This window comes from Aegilops tauschii, chromosome 1 (assembly GCF_002575655.3).
Source record: "Aegilops tauschii subsp. strangulata cultivar AL8/78 chromosome 1, Aet v6.0, whole genome shotgun sequence".
NCBI classification, from domain to species: domain Eukaryota; kingdom Viridiplantae; phylum Streptophyta; class Magnoliopsida; order Poales; family Poaceae; genus Aegilops; species Aegilops tauschii.
In genome coordinates this window covers 7,946,951-7,960,765 of record NC_053035.3, presented here as the reverse complement: position 1 = coordinate 7,960,765, position 13,815 = coordinate 7,946,951, and positions in this window count along the sequence as shown.

Sequence of the window (13,815 nt, the reverse complement as noted above, 5' to 3'; positions counted from 1 at the left end):
TCGACCGCACGTCCTCGTCTCCCGCCGGCTACGCTGCTGCGCGACGGAATCGTTGCACTTGCCGCGTGCGAGACGGACCTCCCAGCTGTCGTCACGCGCACTGCTGCCGCCTCCCGCTCCAAAAGCCAAACTTTCGCCGCCTCGTTGCCGACCTGGTGGTGCTAGAAGGAAGCGGCACACCGCCGTAGGATGTCACGCTCGTCTCCTATCTCACGGCGGCGGGCAGTTTGCTATCCTCCTTGAGCGGCTCCATGCCCGCGTGGAGCTCCATGACGTAGGCCGCACCATCCGCGAGGAGGGAGGCCTTATGCTCGTTGGACGTGATGGGCATGGCGATGCGGAGGTCGCAGAAGCAACAATTCAACTTGTCGCGGAGCTGTCGCTCGGCCTCCGGATGCATGTCCACCTCCATATTTGGGCCCGGCGACCGAGGCCGTCGAGGCACGGACCAGGAGGGAGGTAGGAAGGAGAGGACAGGCTTCGACGAGATTAGGGAGACGTGCGACGGAAAGAGAAAGGCGCGTCCTTTTATAGGGGCTTGAGCGGTGACTGAGGCGTGTACGTTTTTAACTGGGAGATCGCTGAGGCTAAAATGGATGTGGAGCGAATGGCAAGAGGAGGACAAATCCTAGAAAGGGACAGTCATTCCCTGTGACATGATTGATAGACAACTGTTTGCTACTTCCACCACAATTATCATCGGTGATGGTTCGATAGCTCATTTTTTAAGGATAAATGGTTGTTGGGTCAGGCGCCAAAGGAGATTTCCCCAAGGATGTTTTGCCTAGCGCGCCGGAAAAACTCACTGGTTGAAGATGGATGAACGAACTGCAACGAGTTGTGTCTTCAGAGGACATTGATCAGTTCATAAATCTTTGGGAGCTACTCGACAGTGTCCAGTTAACGACTGAAAGAGACGACATCAAATGGAACCTATTAAATATACTATCATTGAGAGATAATTTTAATTATATGATGCTTTTGAAAGTTATGTATTCTGATATATGCATTTTTTTCTTCAGTAAATCAGTTGTAACTATAATCGTATCCTAAGTTGAAGGTGTGATAATGAATCTAAAAAAAAAAAAATTCTCGGAGTGCACAACTAGTAGTGTTTTGTCTATGTCCTCCCACTGAGTAAGTTGTTATTCTCTTGGGGCACTCATGCCCTTCGGAGCATGTTCATGTGGTCTGCATCGATTGTCCGACTCTGACTCAAGCACTGCAAACTTAAAGATACATATGCACCGGGTATCTCTCATCTTTTATTTGCCGATGATTGCCTTATGTTTTTCAAGGGGTCCATTGATCAAGCGTTGACAATTAAAAATATCATTTCAACTTACGAGAAGGGGACTGGACAGTTATTGAGCGCTGATAAATGCTCTATTATGTTCGGTAAGAAGTGTAGTATGGAAAACCAAGTGTCTGTCATGGTAATCTTAAATATTACCGCTGAAGGTTTTGAGGACAAATATCTTGGGCTTCCGGTGCCACAAGGAAGAATGAAGGCGGGTAAATTTCAATCTACTAAAGAAAAAGCTCTTAAAATTTTATCGGATTGGATTGAAAAATATGCATCTAGTGGGGCGCAGGAAACGTTGATCAAAGCAGTTCTTCAGTATCTTCCAGTTTATGCCATGGGTATCTTTAAATTCCCGGCATCGCTTTGTGAGGAGCTATCTCATATTATAAGGAACTTTTGGTGGGCTCACGAGGATGATAGGAGGAAAACTCACTGGTTGGCTTGGGACAAACTGACTAGGCCTTAAGGTGAGGGAGGTATGGGTTTCCGTGATCTTAGATTATTTAACCAAGCTCTGCTAGCTAAGCAGGCTTGGAGATTGGTGGTTAACCCTGAGTCCTTATGCGCAAAGGTGATGAAGACGAAATATTATCCCTAGGGGCATATCCTTGACACTGTTTTTCCACAATCAGCTTCGCTTCCTTGGCAAGGTATTCTGCATGGTTTGGACCTGCTTAAATTGGGTGTTATTTGGCGAGTATGTGATGGATCTAATATTAATATTTGTAGAGATAATTGGCTACCAAGAATCTCTGGTCTTAAGGTTACTGCAAAGAAGATTAGGACCAGGATCAAATGGGTGTGTGACTTAATTTTGAGTGGACAGAGGAGATGGGATGAGAATTTGGTTAGGCACTTATTTTATCCACATGATGCAGAGGAGATTTTAAGTCTACGTCTTCAGTCGTCAAGGGAAGCTGATTTTATAGCTTGGCATTTTGAGAAGAATGATTTATTCTCGGTTAAAAGCGCGTACATGCTTGCGCTTAATCTAAAGGAACGTAAAGAAGATGAAGGGCAATACAGTGGCACGGTGTTGGGGGAGAGGAAGATTTGGGATATTATTTGGAAGGCAAATGTTCCTCAGAAGATTCGTATTTTTACTTGGCGTGTCGCTACGAATAGCTTGGCCGTCTAGGTAAACAGAGTCCTGCACCACCAAGCCACTCTTAGTACATGTTCTATTTGTGGAATGGAAGATGAAAATATGTTTCATGCGCTAGTCAAGTTCCCTAAGGCATATGCGTTGCGTATGGCAATGAGGGATATATGGGATCTTCCTGCGGAGGAGGTTTTTAAGCATTCGGGGTCTAATTGGTTTCTTATTCTTTTGGACCAATCGAATGCTACTCTCCGTGACCAAATTATTTTCATTTTCTGGAGAGCCTGACACTTGAGGAATGACTTGATATTTGGTACGGGGAAGAAACTTGTCTCGGCCTCTGTTAATTTTGTGGAGAATTATTGGTCGTCATTTGTCGCAATTCAATCCTGCCCAGAGGTGGACTCGAAAAATAAACGTAAAGGTCTGCTGTCTGGATTAAAAATTGTTTCTAATCCTATGGAAACTCGGGTGTTATGGCAACCCCCTCCTTCGGAGTATATTAAGATCAATGTTGATGCAAGCTTTGTGGAGAGCATTAGCGCTACAAGTGTGGGTGTGGTGGTCAGGGACTCTTCGGGGAAGGTCCTCGTCTCTTCCTGGGATTACATTGGGCTTTGTAAAAGCATGGAGGAGTCGGAACTCCGAGCATGCACTGCGGGTCTATATATAGGTATTACCTTTTACAATCCTATAATTTTGGAGACTGATTGTGCGTTTGTTGTTGCGTCCCTTCCAAATGAAACAATGGCTGATTTGAAAAAGGAAGCGAGGAATTTATCAAAGCTTATAAATAATTTTAAATACTCCAAGATTAATCGTTCGGCTAATGTTGTGGGCCATACGATTGCAAAGTTTAGTTTCAATAATAGATCGGATGGTGTCCTTGTTAACGATGTTCCGCCCTGCCTGGTGAATCTTGTAATGAATGATTGTAATAACAATCTTGGTTAATCAATATATGTGGTGGTTTTAAAAAAAGATACATATGCACCACTCAATTTGTGCATTTGCAAGGAAAGTTCATTCTGATGCGGAAAATTCATAGGGCAGGGTGCATAATCAGCCTTGAAAGACTTCTGCCAGAGTGTTTCAAAGCTAGCGTCTTGTTACACATATGTACTCTAGAGTGTACGATGTTTCTGTAAAAAGTGCTACCGTGGCCAAACAATTGATCTACGTTGCCTTTTTTTAGTATGGTTAGAAAACAATATATAGAAGAAAAATATATACATGCAACGCGCCTAGTTGCCGATGTTATTGATGGTGTCATTACATGCACACCATGTCCGAACCGGACAGCAAGCAACCTAGGTTTAGTAACCGCTTCCTCTCAGCTTCAATTGCTAATATAATTTTGCTGTACTTTAGATTTAGATATGAACCCTTATTGTTAGGACCCACCATTAGGTTGATGCATAGGGTAACATTGCTATGTGGATGGTTGACGTGCCTCACTTGCCTGTAATACTAGTAGAATGCACGTGCATTGCCACGGTCATTTTAAAAAACTTAATGGTTGTATATATAATCATAATGATCATGTTCTACAAGAAAAAACATTTCAGGCTGATGGATATATGATATTCGTCATTACAATTAATGTCACTAAATTTTTAGATCCATCAAGGGATGGGTGAGTGCAAAAGTAAATTAATCTGGGTTGAGTGGAATAAGGAAGGATAAAATGAATGAATAGATGAATCGCACTCATACCGTTCATCCGTTCTTCTCCAGCTGGAAATGGAACCCAATACGATGTTGCCGCACATGGCATTGCTCCATGAGAAGTCGGGAACATATCGGGAACATATCGGGAACCCCATTTGCCCATTTCTTGCGCCGTCAACCTCAACACGACCCCATAACATCTCTCCACCAAGCCATGTCCGCCATGTTACACTTCATCTTATGTTACTCCTCACGTAACATAAGTACTATGTTCAACCATTCATATCAGTAAAATATAGGCACTATCCACACAACAAAAATTATTTTGCCGAGCAACTTGAATGCTTGCCTTCTCTAAAACAATTAACCAATCAACCACATGCTGACCGAACACTTTTGTCCATACACAAATTATAGTAATTCTGCTCTCAAAAGGAGAATTGCAGAGATAAAGCGATATATAATTCAGCCGGCTCAACTGTACATGTGAAAGATGATGGTGAAAAACAAAAGCATGGCTTAAACATGTTGGTGCTTCTACTAACTTTGATATGGCTCAAGTCCACTGAGCTGCCTTTGTAGGAGAGAAAGACTTTTCAAGACAACAGTTTCTTCGGTAGCACATGTTTTGAGGGAATTTGACAATTATTTGAACTAACATACATATAAAGTGGAAGTTATTCAGCTAGAAAACCTAGAAATGACATCGCCTTTTAGTTAAGCTTAACAACTGAGTTCTACTTCTTGCCATTTCTAGTAATGCAGTTTACATGTACATGTGTTTGTGTTGTACTGCAAGTTATATTTGTGGCCGCAACTGAACTTTCTATTCTATGTGTCCTACTGCAACATGGCAAATAATAACATATAAGATGACTGGAAACCAAAGACTAACTAAAGCTTGCACCCACTTAAGATTATTTGAGCTCGGTTTCAGACACTACAATAGTCATGTATTTTTCAAGTTCAAATAAAATTGCAAACAAAAACATGAGAGATTACTATGTAACCTAAATTAATTTGGCATCTGCTATTCAGAAACATGACTGCCTCGCCAGACGCTACGGCCAATAGATTCAACCAATTTATCTTTATGAAAGGAATACGCCTCATCTTCCGAAAAAAGAACGCCATGCCAACCTTTGGCATTCTTTCATTAGTATAATCTGTCCCGTTGCTGCTTGCACGATCTTGCACATCCTGTATGTATTAGAGTTCACTTTTGTTAGTCCATGATGCATAGGAGACTGTGCTGGAATCAAACGCATCAAATCATGCTAAATTGTACCCCTGGTTACATTCAAGAGATCACTGCACTTAGAACTATAGCTATCTCGCAAATGGTTGGATGCATCATGTCTGATGGCTAGGCTATAGACAATCTCTTCAGCAAGTCTAAAAAACAAAAGAACTAAGTTAATATGTCATGTTCGATGCCTAGCCTACAGATAACATTGTGCAACACTGGGTGATAACTCTGTACTTCTACGCTGGTGGGGTTGGGTCCAATATACTCTGGCCGTCAAGCTCGAAGTAGAGTTGGGTCCAATATACTCTCCGGTTAAAGGAGTGCACGGCTTGAGCATGGAGAAGAGGTGGTGGAGCCGAACCACGCCTGCACTTCTTCGGTGAAGATCGCCTGCTTCATCCCATCGCTGATGCATGCTCCAACCCCGTCGGAGATTCTGGCCTTGCATAGGATAGCTGGGAGCAACCACGCTACAACTGGAACCGGATAAGAAAGATGGCTGAACACAAAAAATAGTCCACTACAGCATCTTCTCTCATTAGCCCTTCTATACTCGAGACAACCTACATTCACATTTTTCTTCATTAAGAAGCAAAACAAAATTTGGCCACTGAAAAGATTCCGCTAAATAAATATGGAACACCTTCACTAAAATAATAATCAGCATTTGCAACTTTAGATAAAATGCTTTTGATGATTTGATGCTGCATAAAACTCACTAACAGTAGCTTTTAATACAAGCTTATGCAAATAAGGGGTGGAGCTTCATCCTAATAAAGTTCTTGATGTGCCATGACAGCTAAATGTCCGTACGTTGCCACAGAACAATAAACTTAGATACAAAGACATTATTGTAAACATAATTGTCATTCTTGATGTGCACATCACATCTGTTCTTGATTGTGTTGCAACAAATATTACTTATGCATTTACTATTCGAAAAAGCAAGCAACTCATACTCAAATTATAGCTGGACATATACATCACCATGAGTCAATCTGAAAAACAGGCTCCTAACAAAATCTTATATGAATTGACTGATATCACAATCTTGTCCTCATACGTTAGCAAGTGTACCAACATGGTACAACTGGTTTTGTAGGGCATGCTCCTCATGCACGTGCATTGTATATCACTATCATGAGGAGTCCATATCTGCAGTAAACATGCATGCTCCATGTAGACTGCTCACTGAGACAATTGGTTCGGCTTCTATACACTCCATTGCTTAAACTTTAAAATCACAAATCCAAATAGATTGTTGTAGATATGTATGCTTTATTAGAAGAAAAACCTATGTTTCTTTATGTTCCTATCTAAACACTTTAAATAATACAAACTTCCTTGTTACCAGTTTTAATACTCCATCACACATGATGCCAATTCAAAATAGCTTCACACGCGATGTTCTCTGGGCAATCAGTGCACGCCAAAATAATCCAGCGGTCGTTCCTCCTTGGTGGAGTAGATTCCTACGCTGGATTTGATCGCCATCTGCAAATCGTCCAAGTATTGTCCTCCGCATTGCATTATTCGTGCCAATTTGATTCTTGGAAAAGCACTTAATTATCCTACATGTTCAGAGACCAAATATAATGGCGGATTTTGAACAGAGACGCAATTTATGTATCTTGTGATGAGGAAAAATGAAGTGTAATGATGAGTGGCAAATAACAGTGTGATGCATGGCAAACAACCTCTTAATCATGTTCCCCCATAAATTCTGGAGCAAGTGTCTATTTTTAGCGCTTCCAGCTCAGCCATTGTACCAGGCAGAGCCGCAGCTTCATTCTGCCAGTTTACACATGCAAGAAATTTATTCAATTCGCACCCCTATAGATGATTAATAATAATGTAGTTGATTCACAAGGATTTACTTGATCCATCAGTTTTACTACATTACTGAATTGGCAATAGTGTGAGTGATTTCCATGCTAACCCCTATAGGACAAAGTATTGACAAAACACAAATTAATACTAATACATTCCCAACGAGAAGAGTCCACGCTCTCACGTCTGTAGCACAAATAGTACAATAAAATCATTATTAGAGAGGAAAAGAGAATACTGTCGGAACTTAATGCTATATCAACAGTTCTGGGATAGACATTTTGTTAGAAAATCTTATTAGAGGAAGGCATTATGTTACTATTAGCGAAAAGATCCACAGACTTCTTGTTCCAAGACATGATCATTTGCTAATTTAGAACAACATAAGCCAAAGATCTACATCAGATTAGAGGCACATGGTAGGCAAAACGTAGGTGTTACTTATGCCTAAAATACCTAAATATGGACCAAGAGAACACATACATGATGTATAACACTACTAGGGAAAACCTTATACACAGAATCTTAGCAGTAGCGCGGCACAAAAAGAGGCGCTGCCGCTAATTAGCAGTAGCGAGGTTAAGAAAAGCGCGCTGCAGATGAAAATTTAGCAGTAGCGCGTGATGGATAAACCGCGCTCCTACAAAAATGTACCGACAGTACCCAACAACCTAAGTTTACCAGCAGCGCGGTGTCACGACGCGCGCTACTGCTAAAGCAATAGTAGTAGCGCGCTTTTTAGTCACGTCGCTGCTGCTAATTTTGAAATTGTCCACACGGTTGGCCCGTTTAGCAGTAGCGCGTGTGAGAAAAGAGCGCTGCTGCTACTCCCGCGCTACTGCTAAGGCGCATCACCCCACAACCTTTTCCCACCCGTCCTCCCCTCCCCCATCTCCTCTCCTCCCTTTCCCCTACCTCCCACATCCTCCCTCTCCCACTGTTCTTCTTCCTCAAGACTTCTCCCCCCATTATTCTCCCTCTTCTACCTACCTTTCTCTCTCTTCATTACTCCTAGCTAACTACACCACCTCCATTAATGCATCTCCTTTTTCTTTTTCCTTCCCCTCCACTAGTTGAAGTTGTCTCCTCCCAAATTAGCTAGCTAGGTAGATGTAGCATTTAGTCAAGTGACCTATTTGCCCCTAACTAGATATATCTTTGTCAAGAAGAGCTTTCTGCACTTTTGATCTCCCTACATCATCATCTCCACCGTGTGCTCGATCTCGAGATAGATGTGATTAAAATTTCATGCTTTTGCAAAATGGAAATATGTGTATGTGTGTGTGATATGATAATTGGGCAATATGATGGAAATTGTGTGTGTGGCATGTGTTGACGCCAAATTGTGCTTTTGAGTTGCCTATGTTTTGCCGAAATGTCGATTTATTTCCGTTTCGGCGAATTCTGGACAAACTCTAGATCTATATATGTCCTATTTTTAGGGAAGGTCATGCCGAATTTTTGTATGACTTTGATGCATGCACGCATTTTTATAATCAATTTGTTTATTATTACCGTGCAGACGTTCATGCATGAAGGGTTTATGCAGGGTGGAGAGGGGAAAGGGAAAGAACAGAGCGAGTTCGGGTGGACGAAGGGTTTATGTAGGACGACCTTTAGCACCGGTTCGTGCCACGAACCGGTACTAAAGATGCTGGAGGGGCCCCGGACTGACAACATCCTGCCACCACTCACTTTAGTACCGGTCCGTGGCACGAACCGGTGCTAAAGGTCGGCCACGAACCGGTACTAATGAAAGCGGCCGGCTAGCCGTTGGAACCGGCACTAATGCACACATTAGTGCTGGCTCAAAAGCAAACCGGCACTAATGTGCTTGACATTTGACCCTTTTTCTACTAGTGATGATGATTAGTGGAACGATGGTGGACAGCTGGTTGCGGTCGGCGGTGCAGGACATGAAAGAAAATAATCGGACAGAGGTTTTATGTCTGTGTTGAAAATGCAAAGGAATAGTTTGGCTCGACCCCTATGACGATGGTCGTGTCGAAGCGCACCTGCTCATGACTGGTTTCATGGATGGCTATACTCGGTGGATAATTGAAGATGAGGATGACGATGTTGAGGACGCCGACGGAGCAGGCAATGATGACACGGGGCAAGACGAAGAGATGATCGATAATGGCGGCGGGGAAGAGGCCGGACATGGCGGCGGAGAAGGGGCCGGGCATGGCGGAGTAGAAGGGGACGGACATGGCGGCGGAGAGAACGTGGACTCCACGCAGCAGAGTTCGTCGGTACTAAGTTCAATCGTGCAGGACCCTCATGTTCAGGCACTACTTCGCAAGGAGACGATTACTGAGAGAGCTGCTTCTAGAGAGGAGGCTAAGCTGGAGCAACTGGTGGTAGACTCGAACACTCCATTGTATGATGGTTGCAATCCTGAGGTGACCCGCTTGAGTTTCACGCTCCAACTCCTGAAGATGAAGGCTAAAAACAAATGGACCGACACTAGCCTCGATGAGCATCTCAAGTACCTACGGGGAATATATGTCCTACTAGTGTTGATGAGGCCAAGAAGATCGTGTGCCCTCTTGATCTGCCGCATGTTAGATACCATGCATGCATCAACGATTGCATGATTTATCGGAAGGAGCACGCGGAAAAAACAAGCTGTCCGGTGTGCAATGCTTCTCGATACAAGAAGGCCGGGAAGAAATGTCCCCAGAAAGTTGTATGGTACTTACCGATCACTCCCCGTCTCCCGCGGTATTTCGTAGATCCCAAGGAAGCAAAGTTAATGCGCTGGCACGCGGAGAGGAAGAAGCCCGACGATGGAGATGATCCGAAGCTGAGACACGTCAAGGATGGAAGCCAGTGGAGAGCGTTGAATAGCTTCTATCGGTATTTCGAATGTGATGCAAGGAACATCGTGCTCGGCCCGTGTACCGATGGCATGAATCCGTTTGGCAACCAGAACACCAACCATAGCACATGGCCCGTGTTTGTATGGATGTACAACCTCCCCCCTGGTTGTGCATGAAGTCGAAGTACATTCACATGAGCATGCTTATTCAAGGGCCCAAACAACCAGGAAATAATATTAATTTGTATCTGGGGCTACTTCAAGAGGAGTTAGACACTTTATGGAAAACACCGGCCAAGACATGGGACGCCAGCAAAGGCGAGTATTTCTACATGCGAGCCGCGCTGATCACGACGATGCACGACTATCTCGGTTACGGATATGTCGCAGGCCAGGTGTGCCATGGATATTGCGGATGCACGCGATGCATGGATGATACGACGTCTCAGCAGCTAACGTCAAGGAAAGATGGCGGGTCTGGGAAAATCGTGTACATGGGGCATCGAAGATGGCTCGAACAGGACGACCCGTGGAGAAACCGTGGAGATCTATTCAATGGTCACGCTGAGCATCGAGGACCTCCACGTAAGCGGAGCGGTGCCGAAATCGATGAGCTGTTGAAAAACTGGAAGGAGTGCCCCGCGCCGGGAAAGACGATGAAAAAGGCGCCGGAGCCGCTGCTGAAGGTATGGAAGACGAGGTTTGTGTTCTGGGACTTGGAGTACTGGCACAAACTCGATACACCTCATTGCCTTGATCAAATGCACATATGTAAGAATGTCTTTGAGAGTTTGCTCGCGACATTGATGAACATGCCGGATAAGACCAAGGATGGGCCGAAGGCAAGAAAAGACTTGCAAGATTTGCACATGCCGCCCCGTAAATAGTCAGACGAGACCGAGACGGAGACAGATGCAAGATAAGCAGATATCTAGACACGGACAAGAAAAGGTTCAGCGGGATGAAGTCCCATGACTGTCTTGTGATGATGACGCAGATACTACCTGTTGCCCTTAGAGGGATAATGGACAAGCACGTCCGTGACACGCTTATTGGTCTCTGCAACTTTTTCGACGTCATTTCTCGAAAGTCGATCAGTCTGAAGCAGCTCCGAAGGCTACAGGAAGAGATCGTTGTGATACTGAATGAGCTTGAGATGTACTTCTCGCCCGCGTTCTTTGACGTGATGGTGCATCTGTGTGTCCATATTGTGGACGACATAATAGACTTGGGCCGTCATTTCTGCACAACATGATGCCGTTTCAGAGGATGAATGGGATCATCAAAGGATTCGTTCGTAACATGTCCTGTCCGGATGGAAGCATCGTCCAGGGCTATCTGACACAAGAGTGCATCTCTTTCTGCAAGAATTTTCTATAAGGCACAGACCAGCCGCCTGATGTTAGTGTTGGTTTGCCCGTTAACAAGCACGATGGGAGGCTCGAAGGAGAAGGTCACTCCAACGGTCGCAGGGAACTGCACGTGGCATACTCAGATCGACGCAGCGACTTTGACATAGCAAACTTGGTAGTGCTACAACACCTATACGAGGTAGATCCTTTCGTGGCACTGCATAAAGAAATTATCGCAAAGAAGTATCGTGACCGGGGGGTATGCAGGACAGATGCCGAAGTTACTAGAGAACACAACTCCACTTTCCTGGTTTGGTTCAAAGAGCATATTATTGCTAATCCCCCGGAGGAGGGCTCTAAGGACGGATTGCTCATATACGCCTTAGCACATGGCCCCTCGCCCAACCTCCTAACCTATCAGGCATACGATATCAACGGATACACGTTCTACACGGAGGCCAAAGATATGGATAGTGATGATCAGAACTCAGGGGTGACGATGGAATGCATGACCGGCAGTGACAACGGCGCAACTGAAAGATTTTACGGAAGGGTCCAGGAGATCTGGGAGCTTGACTACTCTGGACTGCATAACATGAGGATGTTTCGTGTCAGATGGGCTAAGAATGTTGAAAGAGAAAACTGGAATTTCACTACCATGACTATACCCGACGCCAAGATCGCTACCGTGAATGCTATCGCAAAAAATGAGCCATGGGTACACGCTAAGCACGTGACACAATGCTTCTTCATAACCGACCCGCGCAATCCCAGCCGTGTTGTCGTGAGGAGAGGCAAAAGGAACATCATTGGAATGGATGCAGTCGCCAACGAGGAAGACTATGATCAGTACCGCAACCCAATGAGGGAAGATGACGATGATGATGAAGTATACGTCAAAAGAAGAATCAATACTACATTACCTAAGAAAAATCATACTCCATGGAAAAGGCAAAGTCACAATGAGGGGCTCAATTATTCTTCAACGAACAAGAAGGGAAAGAAGCTGACTCGAAAACGAAAACGTCAACGCTGAGGAACCGTATGTTATCGGTCAAATGATGTAATATATATATATATATATGTTCCTATTTTGTATACACACTTAGCCATTATTATGCATGGGTCCAATGATGTAATATATATGTTCCTATTTTGTATACATAATTAACCGTCAAATGATGCAATATATATCGCCTTCCCTTCGTTCACTGCTCTCGGAAAAAAAGAAAAGAAAAGTGAGAGAAAATAAAGGAAAAGAAAAAGGAAAACTGTTATAGTTGTAGCGCTTTACTGAAAAAGAGCTACAGCTAGTCAAGTAGCAGTAGCGCTTTCCGTACAAAACCGCTATAGCTACCTGTAATAGTAGCAGTGCTTTTTCGCTAAACGCGCTACTGCTACGTCCACTTAACCCAAAATCCTCACTCTCTCTGGTTCATCCCGCCTCTTTTCCCCCCAAATCCCGCCGGATCCCTGCCCTCGCCGCGCCCCTGCGCTCGCCCCCTCCCTCGCCGCGCCCCTGCGCTCGCCCCGCCCTCACCGCGCCCCTGCGCTCGCCCCCGACCCCGGCCCCGACTCCGGCCTCGGCTCCGACCCCGGCGCTCGCCCCCGACCCCGACGCGCCACGCCTCCCTCCTCTGCTTCCTCCCCTCCCAACCTCGGCCGTCGTCGGGCCGGCCTCCTCGCCCCTGCACCCTCTGTAAACCCCCCTAGCGCTCCTCCTCTCTCTGCTAGCTAGGGTTCTTCGGTTAATTTACTTAGGTTTTAGTTAGGGCAGTAGGTTAATTAGGTTATCTATTTAGTTATGAATTTAGCTAGGTTTTTATGAACCGTACGTTTTAAAATAGGACAGAAATTTAGGGTTAAGCAATTGTAGTTAAAAGAAAAGGCAGCATTTAAGCAATTCTCCAAATCAACATCCCTTGTTAAAGCAAATTTAGGTAGGCTGAATTTATATGCAAAATTTGAACTGGACATGTGATGTTTTGGACAAGTCATGTCTGGAATTTGGACATGTGATGTTTTGGACATGTCATATTTGGAAAATGATGATTATGTGCAGGGTAAATGATCCGAGTGGCCTATGTTACGCCGGAATGTTGATTCATTTCCGTTCTGGTGAATTTCAGGCGCTCGATATGTCCATTTTTTAGCAAAGGTCATGCCAAAATTTTCCGTGAATTTTGGCATGATTTGTGCTAGATAGTAGGCATATCGAGTGCTGGGAGTTGCTGGGAAACGACATTCCGGCAAACATAGATTTCTTTTTTATGTCATTTCTCATTTTTTTCATACTTTTAGAATTAAACGAGGAGACTTAATCACAGGAAACATATCGAACAACGAAGAAACTGGGCCTTCTAACCAAGATGCAGACGAGATGGATTATGAGGGTGAACAAGAGTACCTCGACTATTTGACTGCTAAGCAAGGTTTGTAGGTCGGCCTCGATGATGGTACTGATGCCGACATCGACACCGA